Below are 19,790 nucleotides of genomic sequence, written 5' to 3' on the forward strand. Positions count from 1 at the left end.
TCACATCTGTCATGACTGTATGAAGGTAATTGATAAAGATAGCGAAAAGAAAGGGTCCTAATATAGAGCCCTGGAAGACTCCTAGTGTGATGGGTAGGCATGATGATAGCTTGTCCTGCCACAGAACTGCCTGTTGCCTGCCCTGCAGGTAGGATTCAAACTGTTAGAGCACTTGATTGTTTAAGGTGAAGGCCTGCAAGGTATTTATAAGCATTTTATGGTCAACCATGTCAAAGGCCTTGGAAAGATCAAGAAAGAGTGTTGAGGATAGCTTGTTATTGTTACGGTTGTGGTTTATAATGTTAGAGAAAGAGAGGAGGGCTGAGGTAGTACTGTGGTGTAGCCTAAAGCCATGCTGAATGTTGAACAATAGCTTGTTCTGCATGAGATAGTGCATGAGCTGTGTGTGAACACACTTCTCCATAATTTTAGCTAGTGGTGACAGAATCGCTATGGGCCTAAAGTGTGAAGGTTCAATGGAACTGCCTCCTTTCTGGAGAAGTATGAAATGGGAGATTTTCCATATAGTGGGGATGGTAGCTTCAGATATAGTTCTGTTGATCAAGATTGAGACTGGGTATGCTATAGCATCCCCAGCCTTTTGGAAATAGTCTGCAGGGAGTAGATCGGCAGCCAGAGTGGTGAGTCTTAGCTTCTTAAGTAGGGGCAGAATGAGTTGAGTAGGAACAGGTTGGAAACAAAAGGATGCTTGGGTACTGGTTGTGGCTGCATTTGGATTAGATCCACTGGGAGTGAGTAAGCTGGCCAGAGACTGGATAGTCTCTGTGAAGAAGCTAATTAAAGGTGTTAGCAATGTCTTCTGGGGGGTTTTGTTTGGAGGCTGAGGGGGGTAGGGTGGTGGTTTGGCCTGGGTAGAGGAGTTTATTTATTCCTGCCCAGAACTTTTGAGGTTTATTGTGGTGTATTTGTTGTAAATGACAGTAGTAGTTCTTTTTATCTAAAGTTATGGATTTTTTAGTATCATTCCTTAGCTCTCTAAATATAAGTTAATCAAGTGAGGTTTTAGTTGTTCGGTAGGTGTCCCATGCTTTGTTTCTAAGTGTAATTTTGGATTTGGTATCTTTAGAAAGCCATGGTGCAATATTAACCTTTGATCTAATAGAGTGGCTGTGAGCATGAGAGTCGAGAAAAGCAAGGAATTTGGCATTAAAGTAAGCAACCACCTCATCTAGAGGCAGATTGTTTAGGACTGACCAATTGCATGCCTTGAAATCATTTTGAAACTTAATGAAATTAAAGTTCTTGTTGTTTCTTATAGTTCTGTTGGTGGTTTGGTAGGAGTAGTTTACCTTGAGCTTGATTATGCTGGTGAGACAGTGATCACTTAGGTTATCAGGTAAAGTGCCTGATGTATAGTATTGCAGATGGCTATTGACAAGTATCCAATGTAGGGTACTTTCTTTGTTATAAGATTTTCCTGTCCTAGTGAGGGAGGATATGGTCTGGGTAAACCATAGAGGTTTACATGGGTTGTGGGGGGTTTCAGAGGAACAAGCATTCCAGTCAATGTTGAAATCCACCAAGAACAATGGTTTCTTGGGGGTGGTTATTGGGCAACCAATGTAAGAAGTCTTCTTGGGTAGCTGTGTTCCTCCCTGGAGGAATGTAGACACAAACAATGTTTATACTTTTGTTTTTGTTAATTTGTAGCTTTGTGATAAGAATTTCAGCATTATTGACCTTGGGTGGTTGTTGGGTGTCTGTGGTGACAGATAGGGTAGACTTGTAAATTATGGCTACCCCACCACCCTTTCTAGAGGTACAGTCTAGTCTAAACATATTATACCCTGGTGGCAGAACCTCCTTGTCCTTGGTGGCAGGTTTGAGCCACATGTCTGTGAGGCATAGTATATCAGGTGAATGAACAGCTAGAGGACATGCAGGTACTGATTTTTTTATTTATGCTCCTGAAGTTTAGATGGCAGGCCAGCAAGGAGTTGGGAGGTCTACTTGATGGAGCTATGTGGGTAGGGGATTTAGTAGGGGATTAGGGACAACAGGTGGGGTGGGCTGGGGTTTGAGTGGATGTCACCATCCATTGTAAGTTTATATTTTAGTCTGAGTGTGAGTTTCCAGATTTTGAGTAGAAGTTTTTAATACCATCTAGTTCTAGGACTAATATAGCTAGGCCTAATAAGAAGGTAGTTTTTTGGGGTTAAGGAGTTAGGCATGAGGGAAAGGGGGAGGTGGGCATTTCTATTTGCTACCGGTGGGATGGAAGTATGGAATTTAGGGTAGTGGAAACCCAGGTGACCCTGGTATTCATAGGCAGAAAGGAGATATAGGATGGGCAACAGTGGTAGCAGTAGGGTTAACAAGAGTATTCTGGGTGATAACATTGCTATTTGACTGAGGCCTGAAGCTAGAGCAAAAGAAATATCAAGGGGAGGGGGCAAGTAGTATCAGGTAGAGGGTAATGCTGTGAAATTGTAGGTTATTACTGATTAGTTTAGAAGGGCTAGGGTGTGGTTTAGTCCAAAGAAATTTAGCAGTACTAGGGGCGGGTGGAATTTGGGGACAGGGCACAGAGCGAGCCCAAGCGAAGCAAGGGTGAGAACAGCAGTGTTGAACCAAATCATAAGACACCAGTACAGGGTAGGTATATTGTTTAGTTTTTAAAGATTTTTTTTAATTCTATCTTTGTAGATAAAAAGATAGTTTAAAAATACAGTTTTGGAGGAGGTGAGAAGTTGTGTTCTGTCACTTGATTAAATAAACACTAGCAACTGTGGGTAGGCAAATTTTAAGATAATTCTTTGGTAGCTTATAAGGGGATCAGGGGCTATTTGCCAGTGCTGGACCCAGTAACAGTAGTTACACAGTTCACAAAAAAGAAAATTTTAGGTAAGTTAACCTTTTGTAGACTTTTAAGGTTAAGGACAGAGTGGTATAGCATTCCGCATTAGTCGTAGGCTGGGTGGTTGTTCTTTAGTGTAGAGAGCCTTTCAGGAAAAAGTAGTATGGGGCAGAACCGGGCATTAACAGAAGTAAACTGGCTGGGTCCTGGGACACTAATATATCAAATATATTAAAGACACATTTTTTCATAATACATAACTGATTAGTTGGATTAATGTGACATTTTGATCTTTTGCTTACAGAGTAATATGCCTGTCTACAATACCTCATAACTAGAGAGCACAGGCTTATAATAAAGCATCAGGTATATCAGGTATTAACAATTAAAATTGCAACAGTGTAGAAAAGTATGCCTTTTTTGTCAGCATATTTTATTCATTTTAATCCCTTCATTTATCTGTTGATCAAAGAGTATATATCTAATTACAACATCATCAAGACTGAATGCAGGAAAGTATGTGCATGTTGTTAAAAAGTCATAAAGTAATAAAAAAACTTTTTTTTTTGAAGGAGAAAGCTCCACCACTCCATTTGCCCTTGTACTTACATACAAATGCTGTGGTCTCGAAACTACAAAGAAAAGGAAGAAAAAGAAAACACACCTTCACCAAAACTTTACCATGCTCCATTGTTACAACTTTAAGTTAAGGAGCAAACAAAAAAAACTCCTCATCCTAAGGAAAAAAAACATATTCCAAGGAAAAAGTATTTTCTTTTTAAACTTTAGCAAACCACTTGCTACATTTGTAAGAAGGGGCTTCCAATAGTTTATACTGCACACAAAGTCCATATGAACTTCAGCCCTGACAAGAAATACAATACCATGTTTTACTTCTTGGTGTAAGCAACACTCTACATACCATCGGCCAATCATGACCTCTAAAACTTTGCACAAAGGATGACTATCCCTTTTGCCAAACCTTAGTTTTGCCTCTGATAGAGACATGCGCTTTACATGGGCGGCCACGGTGGTGCAGTGGTTAGCATTGCTGCCTCATAGCAAGAGGTTCTCTGGTTTGATCCTCGGCTGGGGTGCCTTCTGTGCGGAGTCTGCATGTCCTCCCTGTGGTCGCGTGGGTTTCCTCCGGGTGCTCCGGTTTCCTCCCACATCCCAAAGACATGCTGCAGCTGGATTGGACACTCTAAATTGGCCCTAGGTGTGCGTGTGAGTGTGCCTTCTGTGGAAGGTTGGGCGCCGGGCTGGCAACTCGACACCGTAAAACTCCACTGCCATTCAATGTGCGGACAAGGTGATCCGCTGTGGCGACCCCTAACCGGGAAAAGCCGAAAGAAGAAGAAGAAGAGACATGCGCTTTACATCTTAACAGTTATACATGATATTTCTTACAGGCAATCAAATGCCCAGCCTTTCTGGGATTCGATACTCTAACCCCCCTTAGATGTTCCACTCAAGGATCCTTATTATTCTGGTATCATCCACATACATTTTAATATTTCTACCATTGTACTTCTAAGAAATATTGTTATATATCAAATTCACATTCTGGAAACTGTCTGTACAAGCTAACTTCCCCTTAGTTGTTCCTCTCATTGATCATTGCTATTCTGGTGTTATCCACATCCATTTTAATATTTTCACAATATACTTCTAAGAAACATTGGTATCTGCTCAAATTCACAGTCTGTACTCTAAAGCCTAAGCCTTTTTAAAAGTAAACATTTTATATCATCTCTTCTGTTGCGAGTTACTTCTGAGGTAAGTTGTTAGAAAATGATATATATCGTTAGTAATTTTAATCTTGCTTTCCAGAGTACAGATTTAATGAATAGGCAAATTACCCTCTTTATTTAACTCTCAAACCCACAGTCATCAGTCCCATGGAAGACAGATAAATCACTGTTCCATATAAATAATCCATGCTTAGTAAGTTCAAATACATGTATTTTAAAATCACTTCCCATTTGAACATTTTATATTAGCCAGTTTATGGTATGTCCATGCTTTATTCAAGAACTAGCCAGGTTTATCTATCAACAAATCCAAAAGGAAACTTAACCTATGTAAAAAAAAAAAGAAAAATAAATAACACAAATTTCTTCCTATTGGAAAACTAGTCATATCAATCAAATATATTTTAACATCATGCAGTCTCCCTAATTTTTTTTTTTTTGAAAATATGAAGCAATCTGAACATGTTTGGCACCAAATAAACATTTTTTCATTACGCGGGCATATATTCTTATCTTTTTAATATGATTGCTCAAAACAATTATTCTTAAGTCAATCTTCTGCAACTAAACCGTGCTGCTCAACTTGAGAAGAGTTGCTATAGAGCCTTCCACACTAGATAGCTAATAAGTCTGGATGGTGAAGGCCTATGTAAAGTCTGAAATTAATTCATTTAAAAATTGTTTCCAGAATACTCTGCTTGTTTTGCACCAGTTCAAATAGTAAACTATCACAGACAGAATACCAAACATTAGCACTCCTCTTGCCACATCAAAGAGAAAGAAGTGCAGATGATGAAGTCTTGCAGTTATCCTTGTCATATGTAGATTACTATCAAACCAAGGTTATATTTATTATCCATGCAGGTCAAGGTTCAACCCCATCACCTTCCACTTTCTAACAGCCCTATTTGAAACATAAGAATTTGCTACAAAATAAATATTCAAATGTAATATTTTATAAAACCCTTCAGAAATGTTATACTTCAATATAATAGGCAAATTATAAATAAAATATAAACTTCAGTAATTGAATATGAAGATCAGATACTGTATACCCCAACATGCAGAGATTTATCCTGTATTATAATATATTCATTTCTGGGTGCTACTAACCTACCTTTAGCAAACACATACACTTTCATACCTGACATATGTTGCCTGAAGCACAGATATGAATGAGGCTAACTGAACCTAACCATTTTAAGAAGGTTTATAACTATAGTCGGGATAGAAACGAAACTGCCCTGTCCATCTGAGTCACATTTCAAATTGTAAGTTGGAAAACTAACTAGCTAGAATTATTTAAGCATTAACTTGCAATATATGGATAACCTATACTATAAATACATTTCCATTTGAAAGAAAAGAGCAATTTGACAGTTTTCAGGCTGTCCTTAACAGTGATCAAAGTGACAACTTATGAAGTGTCAAACTGCTCTTTTCATTTAAAGTGGTATATGCTGATTGTTGCTCCATAAAAGTTAACACCTGTGGCAACTGCATCCACTGCTCCATCCTTTAGTTCTCATCACAATAAAATTTAAACCAGTATTGTAAATATAGACCAATAAGGTAAATATGTCTACCATTGATTGACTACATAGATAGTTAGACTTACATGAAATATGTAAGCAACAGTTTTACATGAAACATATGAAACTTTTAACAGTGGATTATATAAAACATGTTCTCAGCCTATTAATACCGGACACCTCTAGAGCAAGAGATATAAACCTAAACAAATAACATAACAGTGCAGTTGTATAAAACTGAACATCTTATATAAAGTGGTAATACTTGTGACTAATGGTACTAGCTCGGACCAACATAGGAAGTAAGCAAGTCCGCCATCTCAGCAAAAATCATCTTGACATATTATTAGTATTTCACTAATGAGAGGGGAGAAAGGAAAAAAGATGCCCTATGAAGTAAGATTGACAAACACTAGAATCATATATCATTTTTTTTGCTTTGCAATTCATAAAGACAGCTACACAACAGAGTACTTATTTGGATTCAGTCTTCCCCATTGTATAGTCACAGTGCTTCATGCATGGCTTTACAAATCTTCTAATGAAGTAATTTATGCTTTGTTATATATCATTCTTCCATAGTTTTCTATAGTATTTTTGTCTTAACAGCAATGTGGTATAAAGTACTCCCTTAATAAGTCACATTTTCCGTCATGTTGTACTAACATCTCTGATACATCTCAAGTCATACATTTTCCCTTTTGTTGCAATCCTAACTCCTTTCATACAAAGCCTCATAGTTAACTTTTTATTTTCTTGAATTCCAGATCATGCCTCACCCACAAGATTTATTGCATTTTCTATCTCTTTTCGAAAGCAACTTCTTCATTTTTTACCAACTATATATCCATAATGATGTCTTTCTCAGTTTTTTAACACCATCAAACTTGTCATGATTTGTTAATAGTATGCATTTTAATTACTGCAAATTATGGAGTGACTGAAGAAAAGAACAGAACCAATTAGTCAAACCACCATGAGATCACATTGCAAAGATCATATTATTTTTATATTTGTGGTATCTTTCCCAAAATATTCTAGACTAGCACAGAGCAATACAACCAGGCATTGCATTAATCTAGCATTAGATTGTGCAGGAGTGTATGAGTATTAAGAATACTACATTGCTATGATGCAAGTCTGTTTACCACATAAAGCACCTCAGTTTAAACAGTGTCTGCTCCTGATCCCATCACTGTCATTTCCTCACTTTCCTAAATCCTGATTCAAAATTACCAGTGCTCAATAAGCCAAGGTTTGGCATTGCTAAATGATTCTTTTGTGTTCATGTTTATTACAAGCTTACACCTCCATTTCCATTATGGGTGTGTAGTTCTTTTCTAATGCGTTTAATATTTGCTGAAATTTTCTAATTCAAATTTCATTATTGGGGAAGGTTGCATTCAGAATACAAAGAAACTTATTAACAGTATCCTTAGCATGAGACCCGATCACATAAACTGTTCAACCACCCTACCCCCAAGCAGTATTACAAGCATGGCTCATATTTTAGACTTATAGCAGGCAATTTTGGCTGACAAAGAACAGGGTTAGAAGATACAATAGTTTTGTTTTGACCTTTTGTGTAAGCCTCTCAACTGTCCCTGAGCTTGACTCATATTTTTGATCTGTACCTTGCAAACGTTTTTGAATTTCAAACAAATCACTAAAGATTACAATGAGTCAGTAAAGTCAGATATTAGAGTTTCATACTTCTTATTGTTCAGAAAGTTTATATGGATGCAAACTCCATTGTTCTGTTAACTTTTTTTTTTTTGTAAATAAGAGCGATGTTAAAAACTGTGCCTCATTTTCATCCTTCGTTACACCATTATTTTTGGATTTCTCAGGAATGCATAAGCAAAGAAGCTTAGAGTAGGTTGCTCTCTGTTGGACTGTGTTAAGTGATTTAACAGATTTCAAAGCCAGTAAAACACTTTGGGCTCCTACAGGTTTTTATTCTGTAAATAGTAGTACATGGAGCAGATAAAACTCCATATATTGCAAAGAATTCTGATGAGTTTTCTGATCATAAACTTTTATTTTGTATTCTCAACACAGATGACAAGATTTGTTTCTCACCCTGAAGGTGAATTTCTTGGCATCTATGTCTTCAACACATAATAAGCCAGATGGACACCCACTCATAATCCTATATATTATGTATGTTGCTTAGTGTACTCTTTTCTCATTCTAACCTGTTACTTTGTATACATACTCAACTATCCTATTGACAAAGTCCTTTGTTGCTTTCTTATCTCTGGCTTCTTTCACTGAAGAGACTATAGGGTTCAGAGTAAGGAATTAGTAATGTTTTCCGTCCCTTCTTTCTATCGTACTTTTAACTGGTAGGACTATATCAGTAGTGACTATATTTCTTTTCTAAAATCCAGATCATTAGGTAATATAAACACCACTGGATTTTCTGATATCTTTGTATGTAGAGCTTTTCTCCCTGGGCCACCACTGAAAATGGGTTCTGTGATCCAGTTGGACTTTCGCAGTATACAAATGTCAAATAAATAAATAAATATTACAAAAGCAACATGGTTGCAAACTTGTTAGGACAGAAAATAAGCATATTATTTATGAGTAATGAACACATTTTGTTAAATTTGCCTTTACGCTGTTCAGAATGCGTTTTGTTGATTTAGCTGTCTTCAGCAGTGGCAGATCATCTTCATAATTTATTTGGAGGGGTCAAGTAGTAGTAATTCATTTATGAAGAAGGAGAAAATAAGGATAGGACCCAGGACAGAATTCTGCAACATCCCAGCCTGAAGTTTATTCAGATTTTGCCAGACGACATCCATCGCAACATTAAAAGTTCTCTATTGCATATAAATATTGAAACAATTATGCAGTCTGAAAAGCACTAGTGCGGTCAAAACAAACGAATACTAAAACTTGATGAAAAGCACAAATACCAAGACAAGGCTCTGGACACTACAAAATTTAAGTGGTTTCATTCTTTAATTATTCATAGAACTTCTTCAGAAAATAATATGCAGTCTGCCTTTAAAGTAACATCTTTTGAAGGTCTTCTGGAATAAAGTGTGGTTGACAGATACCAGAGATACTACATAGGTTATCAGATATTACTTCATTAAAGCATTCTTTTTACATATTAGTATAAGTTCTGTCGATTATGTTGAAATTTGCAGAAACTTTCAGTACTGCACACATTTGAGAAACATTGTTAACTATGTCCTGGTAGGTGATACTTGTAAAAGTGCTCAATAAGTTGGTTAATTTTTGTTTTCCCAAAGTCTTACAAAAAGAATCTGGTTAGAAATGGGTCCATAGTCTTTGATTGCATGGGGGTAAGGCACCTTTAATTATTGCAGGATCTCTCTCTCTGTATATATATATATATATATATATATATATATATATATATATATATATATATATATATATATCTATATATGTGTGTACACAAAATCCCAGTTACCCAACTTTCAAAAAAACGCCTGGAATACCAGTGTTCCACTCCAAGTAAATAACCACTTGGCCACCATGTCGAACTTTGCCCCTTACATCCATGGTAGTGCAGTCATGGAGTTGGTATATTTAATTGGGGGGGAAAGCTTCATTTTTAATTTGGTTTTAATTTTTTTTTTTTGTTTGGCCAAGTGGTTACTTACCTGAAGTTAAACGTTGGTGTTATAAGTGGTCGGTCATCTGAGTTTTTGGCTTTGTTGTCTTGGTTATATGAAAGTCGGGTTAGTGGGATTTCAGATGTGTCTAGTAGACCTATATGTGTGTATATATATATATATATATATATATATATATATATATATATATATATATATATATATGTGTGTGTGTGTGTGTGTGTGTGTGTGTGTGTGTGTGTGTGTGTGTGTGTGTGTGTTTGTTGTAGATATATAATAACTCCAAGGTCACACAACAGTTGTTAAGGGCATATGCCTTCCCCAGTGTAACTTCAATTCTTGTCAGTATTTATTGTTGAGAAACTTTTAACTGTTGATAGGTACCTGTTTCCATATATAAGTATATCAGTCTTCCCCCATCTACCACTTATCTTCCCTTCATTTTGTACTTCTGTGTGTTCCTTTGTTTGAAGTTCCTCATTGCTGCCTGTATGATCTCCCCATTTCCTCTGCATTTATATCCTAAAATTACTCCACACTGTGCTGCGGTGCCTTTGTATGGATTGCCATTCATAAACAGCTTGCAACTCTAGGGTGTTTTATTGCACGCGCAAACACACATACCCCCGGATTCACTATCCTTCTGTGCAGGACTAGCTTAGTCCTGCATGGAAGTGGCCATTTAGGAAAAGTATGGCAGTGTGCAATGCATATTAATGAAGGCGTGCTGCCTGATCTCCTAAACAGACACGGAGTGTGTACGAGTGCAGGGGGCTTGTCGGAGAGCAGAGCTCTCAGAATATACATGGCCCTGCAATGTAGAGCAGCAGTGTATGAATATGAATGAGCAAGACCGCTCATAGGTTTTCTCATATCCCAAGCAACTTTACCCCAAGTTTACAAGAGCAATATCTAAAACAGTAAAGATAAAGAAATATTTTTTGATAAAACAGATTAAATTTGACCATAGTTGTGTGGGTTTGCCCATCGCTTAGCTACAGTTAATGCAGCTTAAATGACACAAGTTGATAAAAAACAAGATATATGCAAATGAAGCAGTACAGCAATAGTGCAGTGGGCAGAGCAGTCATTCCCGGTTAAAGTCCCACACCAGTACAATCCATTTTCCATGAAATCACTTTATGATCAATTTATTTTGATGCATAACCTATGACATAACATATATTTGTGAACTGGAGTACTGCATTAAATGCAGATGTGAGATGTCATTGTCATAATGTTGCAAAGTCCACAGATAATCATAAGTGCCCCATACAGTATATGTACACAGGAATCAGGGATACAAATGGAAGGTAAAATGTGTAATGAATGCTAAATCCATACAGTTGCCAAATCCATCACCTTCCCAAGAACCATTAAACATTACTGTCTAAATTAGTATGGTTTAAAGTGGGTGTAAGCACTAGTAAGTAAGAGTAAGCAGTAGTAAGTGGGAGTAAGCATATTTAAGCAGTGGTAAGTGAGTTTAAGCCTGTTTGTGTGGGGGTAAGCAATACGCACACAGGTTAAGCAATATTGAAGCTAACTCTCTGTAAGCATATTTAACCAAAGGTTAGCATTGCTTACCCTCACACAAACCCATGCACACCTGCTTACAATTGCTTAAAAGTGCCTTAATCACTGTGTATGTAACAGCCGCTGCCCTGGCCAGAAACAAGATAAACAGCCTTTACAGGTCTTGACCCCAGGGTCCTGTACACTATAGTCACAGTAGTTAACTACTAAGCCATCACAGCAGTACATAAAATTGAGGAATCATCAAACAGATTCTCACTATAGGAAATACAAATTGAACATGTGAAAGGAATCTATATACAGTTTTATAGTGTGTTTACTACAAAACATAAATATGTGAACTGGAGTACTGCATTAAGCCTAGATGCGAGGTATCATTGTAATAAAGTGTTGAAATCCCCTGATAAACACAAGGACCCCATACAGTGTACATACACATGAATCATGGATACCAAACACATATATAACATGTAATGAATAATAAATCAATTCCAGAATGCAAATATAATGCAACTTAAATATTAAGCAATTCTAAGCATTGCGTAGCGCAGCTTAGTAGGTGCAAGCAATGTGTACGCAGCTAACTCAGTTTGCCCATTGGTATACCCCTTTCAGCAATGCCAACCTTAGGTAAGCAGGTTTGCCCATAGCCTAGCCTTTTCAAAACTGTCCAATCACAGCAAATTGCGGGAAACCTGCCCTATTTAAACCCAACAGGTAGGAATACATCTCAAAACTGGTTGTAGCTTCTCTTTGTAGGCACTCTGTCTGGAATGGGAGAGGTTGTGTGCTTTCAGGCGCAACGCTGGGGCATCCAGGAGTCCAGAGTCATGGCAGGACTCCTTGTGAAAGACCATGACCAAAGACTGCTGTAGGGCCAGTACCAGGGTTCCCAATACAAAGCGGAAGCCTTGGACCGTCTCGCCCGTGACCTCGCCAGTGCCCCTGGCATACCCCGAACTGGTGAGCAGGTCAGGCATCACTATGCTGACCTGAAGTGGAGAAAGGGGTATCTCTTGGATCAGTGGATCCAAGAGGCTAGGAGGACAGGTGAAGTCCCAGCCGTGTGTAAGTATCAGTCCACTACCTGTTTAATAATTGCCAGCTCATGTATATTATGGAGAGGTATGGCTAAATATTCCTTTTATGTCTTTCACAGTGGCAGGTGAGTGAGCTATGAACCAGGAAGCCCATGGCTGTAGACTGCAACGTTTGTGACGGGAGGCAGGTTAGTAATACTTGTGCATGTACTGTCATAGGAAATAAATCTAAAAGTAGTAGTAAGTTAATTGCCTGTATAAAATTTGTATTGTTTAAGGCATGTACTGCATACACCACAGAACAGGGCAGGAAGAGTCTCATATAGGTTGTATGTAAATAAAAGCATAATAGCCTGACAATTGAGGTCTAACTGCTGGACTGCATGTGTTCACTCTGGTATCATATGGTAATGTAGAGTTGCAATCACTTAATAGTACTGTTGTAGTAAGCACTGTTATCCATACTATGATACATAAATAAATTGTGTAGGAATGTCTGTATATGACTGTTGTAATTCCAAGAGGTCAGATAGTACAACTGAGAGAGACTTAGACAGAAAACACTGAAAAGACAGACAACAAAATCCAAATAGCACACTCAGCTGCAATGTGAACTGTTGTATTCTTTGCACACACAGCCATGGTTCAAATCCCTTGAGTGGTAGTAGGCTGTATGCAGAATCATACCCCACAACTGTACAGAAATGTCCAGAATGTCCAGTAAATTGGCCCATAGCTGCTGCTTGTCACCCTGTCCCCCTGGCAAATCAGAGGGATGATCCCAGATGTTTGGGCAGCAAACAAGACATACAACTGATTGTCAGACATCTATAACAACAAACCCCCCAAAATGTTATGAGAGTAAGTAGTCAAGTATGTCCCATCTCCACCCCCATGTTGTTGTCAAGCTGTGACCAGAGTGTGTACAGTAACAGAATGAGACGTATGTGCATAATACTAATGTGGAAACTGGTAATTTATGTGGCGACATGCAGGTAGTGCTAACAAACATTGCTCCTGCAGGTCTGTCGGATACAAACACTATGCCTATAAATAAAAGATTGATATCATGTACAGGTACTGCTTACTCTGGTATTGTATGGCATTGTTAGTGTGGCAGTTGCTCAGAATAATAAGGTATTACTCATCACTGTCACCCACACTGTACTACATAATACAACTGTCTAGGAAATCCTGTGTAAGAGTATTGTAATTACAAGGTGAGAATGTAAAAACACAGGAGAATTATAGACAGAGATCAGACAAGAGATGCACAGCAATACAGATATAGCACATTCAACTGTGATGGACAGCATCTTATTTTTAGCAGATACAGCAATGGTTTGAATCCTGGGAGTGGTAGTAAGCTGTATGCAGAATCATACCCCACAAATGTACAGAAATGTCCAGAATGTCCAGTTATTTGGCCCATATCTGCTGGCTGTTACCCTGCTCCCTGCCATATCAGTGTGCTAATTTCTGATATGTAGGCAGAATTTCATGTCATATAACTAACTGTCAGACCTGTACATATGTGGAAAATGTCAAATAAAACAAACCTGTCATTGTACAAGTCACTAAATGTTTAAGAGGCCAATAGTAAAAATATGTCCCGGTTCACCTGCATGTGGTGAAGACATGCCCAGAGTGTGTGCAAAATGAGATGGACAAGTATCTGCATAACATCAACCTGGAATCTGGGAGTATGTGTAGAAACAGTTAGGTAGTGTTAACAAACAATACCTCCACAGGTATACCAGGTAAGAGGTGTATACTGCAGGTAAAACCAGTTCATGTATATAGTTGTCAACAGCAATATCACTGTCCAAACTAAGGCAATAGGGTAGTGTATTAATACCTGTAAGGGTCAGATCACAGCACTGGCTAGGAAAGTAATGCAAACTACAGGAATATACTAGTTGTTAATAGACATCTTTCTGCCCCCCCCCCAATATCTGCAACAATAAATTTAATACACAACTCAACTGGTATGTGCTGACTTACTCTACTGTTGGGACATATGTCCTATTGTTTGATAATTATTTAAATTTGTTGCTATGCATGTGCTATGTTGAAATACTCCCACACTGATAGCATGTTGCCGTCAATGTACCTGTATGCTGTTGTAATGACCGCTGTGGTCCCATATATGCATGTGTTCTGTTTTCTGTGCAATTGTTCCATATCTGGTGTTTGGGTTAATGGGAATATCTATGCATGCTGCTATACCTCATCCTGGAATGTAACATAAAAAAGCAACTGATGTAAGAACACCACAAACTCTATTTATTAAGCGCTTTTCATCCAGCACAGTGGCTGGACTTCTTCAGATAAAAGAATCAACTTTATAGACACTCTTAAATGTTTCAACAATCCAGTCATGTGACCAATGCCTCAATTAAACCTCTTAACAATGTTCAATTAACACATCACTTGATAAAAGTATTACCATAGTTAAAATACAGAGTTAAATGCCCTGACTAAAGAACAATATAATACATTCTCCCCCTAAATAAAAAAATCTTCATCCTTCACTGCTCAATCAACAGTAAATTTATGTATACCTGGTGTATTAAAAATAAAAAAATATAAAGCATGTTAAAATAAAATCATGATTAATATATAACCATTGTAAATAAATAAATGCTTTAGGTATGGGACTAACCCTTAAACTGGAATGTGTTGAATATTACAAACCCACATATGTTGATTAAATTTAAACACCATAGCATGTTTGGGAAGGCCGGTCCCGGTGTATCCACCTGCCCCACCTCAACTGGCCGTGGCACCAAGCAGCAGCACGGCTGGGGCCCAACCCAGGACCTCTTCTTCCATTAGTCCTGCACCACCTTCGGGTGGAACCACCTCAGGGGGTGGGGCTTGACCCCTCCTGGGAGCGGGCATGGAAAGGAACCTGTCACCCGTCGCCAGGTCTGGGTTGTGGTGCATAGCGAGCTCTGCAGGGAGGTTGGAGACCTGCTATACCAGCTCGAGGGCCATGTGTCACAACAAGAGGGTCGGCCTGGCCCTCCTAATCATCCCTCAGCACAGCCACCTTCTGGGCTGGGAAGGTGCAGTGGTGACTGCCCATGGGTGGAGACCTCAGTCCCACTGTTTCCTCTAGGGGTCTCATGGGCTTCTGATTTCCCAACACCCCTCCCAGTCAAGGTGTTTACCCCCCCACATGTGTCATACACCACCCCTGTATGCATCTTGTTTATCTTGTCTGTTAACATACCCAACCTACCTATCCAAATATACCTACTATCCTTCCCCAACATCCCACTCTCACCTGCAAAAAAAAGGACAATCTGTTCCCAAAAAAAATCTCGCCCCACACATAGCTGTCCATTTCCCACATGTGTCCACTAGACACATGTAGTCTGGTCTAATTGGCTCAACAATATATTATTGTTGTCCTCACCCCCTCTCTCATGGGTTTGAGTGTCCAAATCTATTTCCAAATTCAGTGTATATTCACAGCTATTGCTGTATAAGAAATGGGCAGCTATGGACCTTCCCTACACCTTTCCTGCACATCCATAGCTATTTTCCCTACTGTCTTTCCCCCTTTGTGCCCTTTTTTCACCACTTTCCTATCAACCCTTTTTCATTTCTTTTAAAGAAATTAGATGGGGTAAGCAGGAGTAAGCACTTTTAAGCAGCAGTAAGTGGGTTTAAGCCTGTTTGCATGAGGGTAAGCAACATCTACACAGGTTAAGCAATTTAGTAGCTGAGTATAAGAATCTATAACCTGAGGTTAGCGGTGCTTACCTCCACGCAAACTCACTTACAACTGCTTAAATGTGCTTTAATCACTCTTTATCCAATGGCCCTTGTTCTGCCAGGCAACAAAATAAACAGCCTCTGCAAGGCTCAAACTGAGGACCCTGCACACCATAGCCAAAGTGCTTTACCACTAAGCCATGTCAGATATATATATACCCTTGATGTTTTCACAAACATTTCATCCAGTACAGTCATTCAACAGTACAGGAAATGTATTTAAAAATGTAGATGTATATATTTATGTATGTATTTATTTATTTTACATGTGTTAACCGTGTTAGTCTGACTGAGCTTTTGGCTCATTTTCAGCAGAGACCCAGGGAGAAAATCTCCTCTGTGAATATAATGTAACAAAGTCCCATTACAGTCAGCAAAAAAGTTACTATCAGGTTACAATAGCATGTGTGTGTGTGTGTGTGTGTGTGTGTGTGTGTGTGTATATATGTATATATATATATATATATATATATATATATATATATATATATATATATATATATATATATATATATATACAAACACACATACCTACATATATATATATATATATATATATATATATATATATATATACACACATATGCATACATCTATAGATATATATGTCTACATATGTATATATATACATATATATATATATATATATATATATATATATATATATATATATATATATATATATATATATATATATATATATATATATATATATACCCCAAAAAACGTATCCAGCACTCAGTGATGGGAGACAGCATGGCAGTGTAAAGCTTTATTGCAAGCACAGTCTGCCCCACACACCGGTTTCGCTAGAAAGCGTCATCAGTGTGTGCTCGACTGCAGTGTCGCCCACATTTAAATAGAAACATCAGCAACTACATTTAAAGTAATAGAACACAAAACAGAACAATACAATTATTTAAACACCAACCTAGGAAAAAAGCCATCCCTATTTAAACACCTAAATATACAAATATCTACATTTAATTCCACACCAAATGAATATGCAATTTGTATACATAATATTAATAAATAAAGGATACAAATATACATGAATATATAAATATGCACATGAGTAATGAAACATACACATATGAATATATATATATATATATATATATATATATATATATATATATATATATATATATCCATGTGCATATACATAAATTAATAACCCTAATCTAAACACTCAATGTACTAATATTGATATTATAATATAAATAAATAAATTCCCCTACTTATAAGGAAGGGGAAAGCCAATAAATGGAGACTAAATTGCCACTGGTCATTGAGCCCTGGTTTAAAAAGGGCCCCTAAATTGATAATCCATCTGCGTTCCTTTTTAGTCAATATATTATGTCTAACAGTGTCATTCGTAATATGTATCTTTATCATATTAATTCCTACAAACACAAAATGTGCAGTAGTATGTACCAATATGTGCTTATATAAAGCACTATGGGTTCTCCTACATTTAATGCCACTAATGTGTAGGGCTATTCTCTGTTTTAGTGTACAAGAAATCTGTCCTATGTAAAAAGCCCCACACTGACATATTGCCATATATATGACCCACGTGCTTGTACATTTAATAAGACATCTAATATCGTATACTTTCCTAGTATTCACCAAAGTGAAAGAACACGTTTTGGAAATTAACTTACAATATTTACAATGCCCACAGTATATACTTCCAACTGTAGTGGGAGGTACCTCTGTATTAGGACCTTGACCTTTCTTAAAAGTGAAAAATATTGTCCTCAAGATTTCCCCCCATGGTAACCAAATTCACACCTTTGATGCAATACAGTAGAAAAAATGGATCTAAATATAATACATGCCAGTACTTGGAAATTATCTCCCTAATTTTAAATGTATTACTGGCATAAGTAGTAATGAACCTCACCCCTACTGACCTAGACTGTCTGGGAAGATGAACATCCTGTAACAAGGTGGTCCTGCTACTAGTCTGGAAATGTTTATATGCATTATCCACCACATAAGTTGCATAACCCCTGACATGAAATCTTTCTTTCAGTCCCAAAGCCTGTTTTTCATATTCAGTAGGGGCAGAACAAATCCTCCTAACTCTCTGAAATTGTGCTACAGGTATGTTTCTGATGGTATGATCAGGGTGGCAGCTATGGGCATGTAAAATAGAATTCTTGTAAAAAGGTTTCCTATGTAATGTGGTAACAACAGTACCATCCAAAACTTTGGTAACATTATCATCCAAGAAGTCAATTGTAAACAAATCAAGCCTACCAATAAACTTGATACCATACTCATTGCCATTTAAATACTGTTTAAAATTGTCCCATTCATCTGCTCCACCCTGACATACCACCCAACGATCATCCAGGTATTGACGCCACATTGTAAGTTGTGATGAAAAATGAAAATTACTGACCTGAATATATTGGGCCTCAAGATACCCCATGAAAAGTTCAGCATAAATGGGGGCAAAAGTAGCCTCCATAGCCGTACCGTTCATCTGTAAATATCACTGATTGCTGAACTAAAAAGCATTATGCTCCAGCACCAATTTCAATAAGGATAATAAAAATTCCATCTCCGGTTCTGAAAAGAAACCTGACTGCCTCATCCAATAATGAACACTGCTTATACCCCCCTGATGGGGGATACTGGTGTATAAGGACTGAACATTGAGTGTCCCTAACTGTGCCTGGTTTGAAACCTGCAGGTCACCCATAAGTTGCAAAAATTCTTTAGTATCCCTAATCCTAGCTCTGATCAGGGGTAAAAAAGGTTTCAACCTAAATTCAAGGTACTCAGACAGGAGTTCAATTAATGAACCCCTGCTCACCACTATGGGCCTACCTGGGGGGTCATGCAAAGTTTTGTGGATATTAGAAACTAAATAAAAATACTGAGAAGCTGGTAAAGCTACTGTTAATTGTGTAACCAAATTGGCAGATATAGCACCCTGTTCCTTAACAGTAAATTAAAGTGTGTCTATTACTATCTTAAACCCTAAAGTTAGACCCACAGGTAATGGGCAATAGGAAACCGGGTCATTAAGCTGTTTAAAGGCATCCATTTTGTATTGTAATTTATCCTAAATAACCACAGCACCACCTTTATCAGCCCCTACCACAACTATATTAGGGTTATTGGTAAGGGATTTTGAAGCATGCCGTTCAGCTACTGTGAGGTTGTATAAAAAAGAACAAAAAATCTGGGCCTGATTAGTTTATAGTTCCTGTATAACAAGCTGTTCAAAAGTTTTAACAGTACTACAATAGGGTGGTTGAAAATCAGACTTTCTAAAATGAAAAGGACCCCTATCCCCAACTTGCATAACTGCATGTTGATGAGAAAAAAAAAATACTTTAAATTCAGATTTCTGCAAAAGTTCTTAACATCTTTTATTGCATCAAAATGTGACAAATAAAATGAAGGCATATATCCCAAACCACTATTTAGTAGTTTCAATTCACATTCTGAAAAGACATACTGAGTAAGATTAATGACCAACTGGTTAACATCATTCACATCATTGCTATCAATTACAGACCCTGATAGAACAAAGTCTGCTGGGCCTGAAGACTGGCCCGAAATAACTGCTCCATTTCTTCGTTTATTATGTTTACGGCCTCCCTCCTAAAGTGGCTTTAGATCTTTTAGGGACCGGTGAAATAGGCACACCAAAATCCCCTAACTCAGTCTCTGTGTCAGTA

This window comes from Protopterus annectens, chromosome 7.part0, assembly GCF_019279795.1.
Source record: "Protopterus annectens isolate FY-2018-M chromosome 7.part0, PAN1.0, whole genome shotgun sequence".
Taxonomy (NCBI): Eukaryota; Metazoa; Chordata; order Ceratodontiformes; family Protopteridae; genus Protopterus; species Protopterus annectens.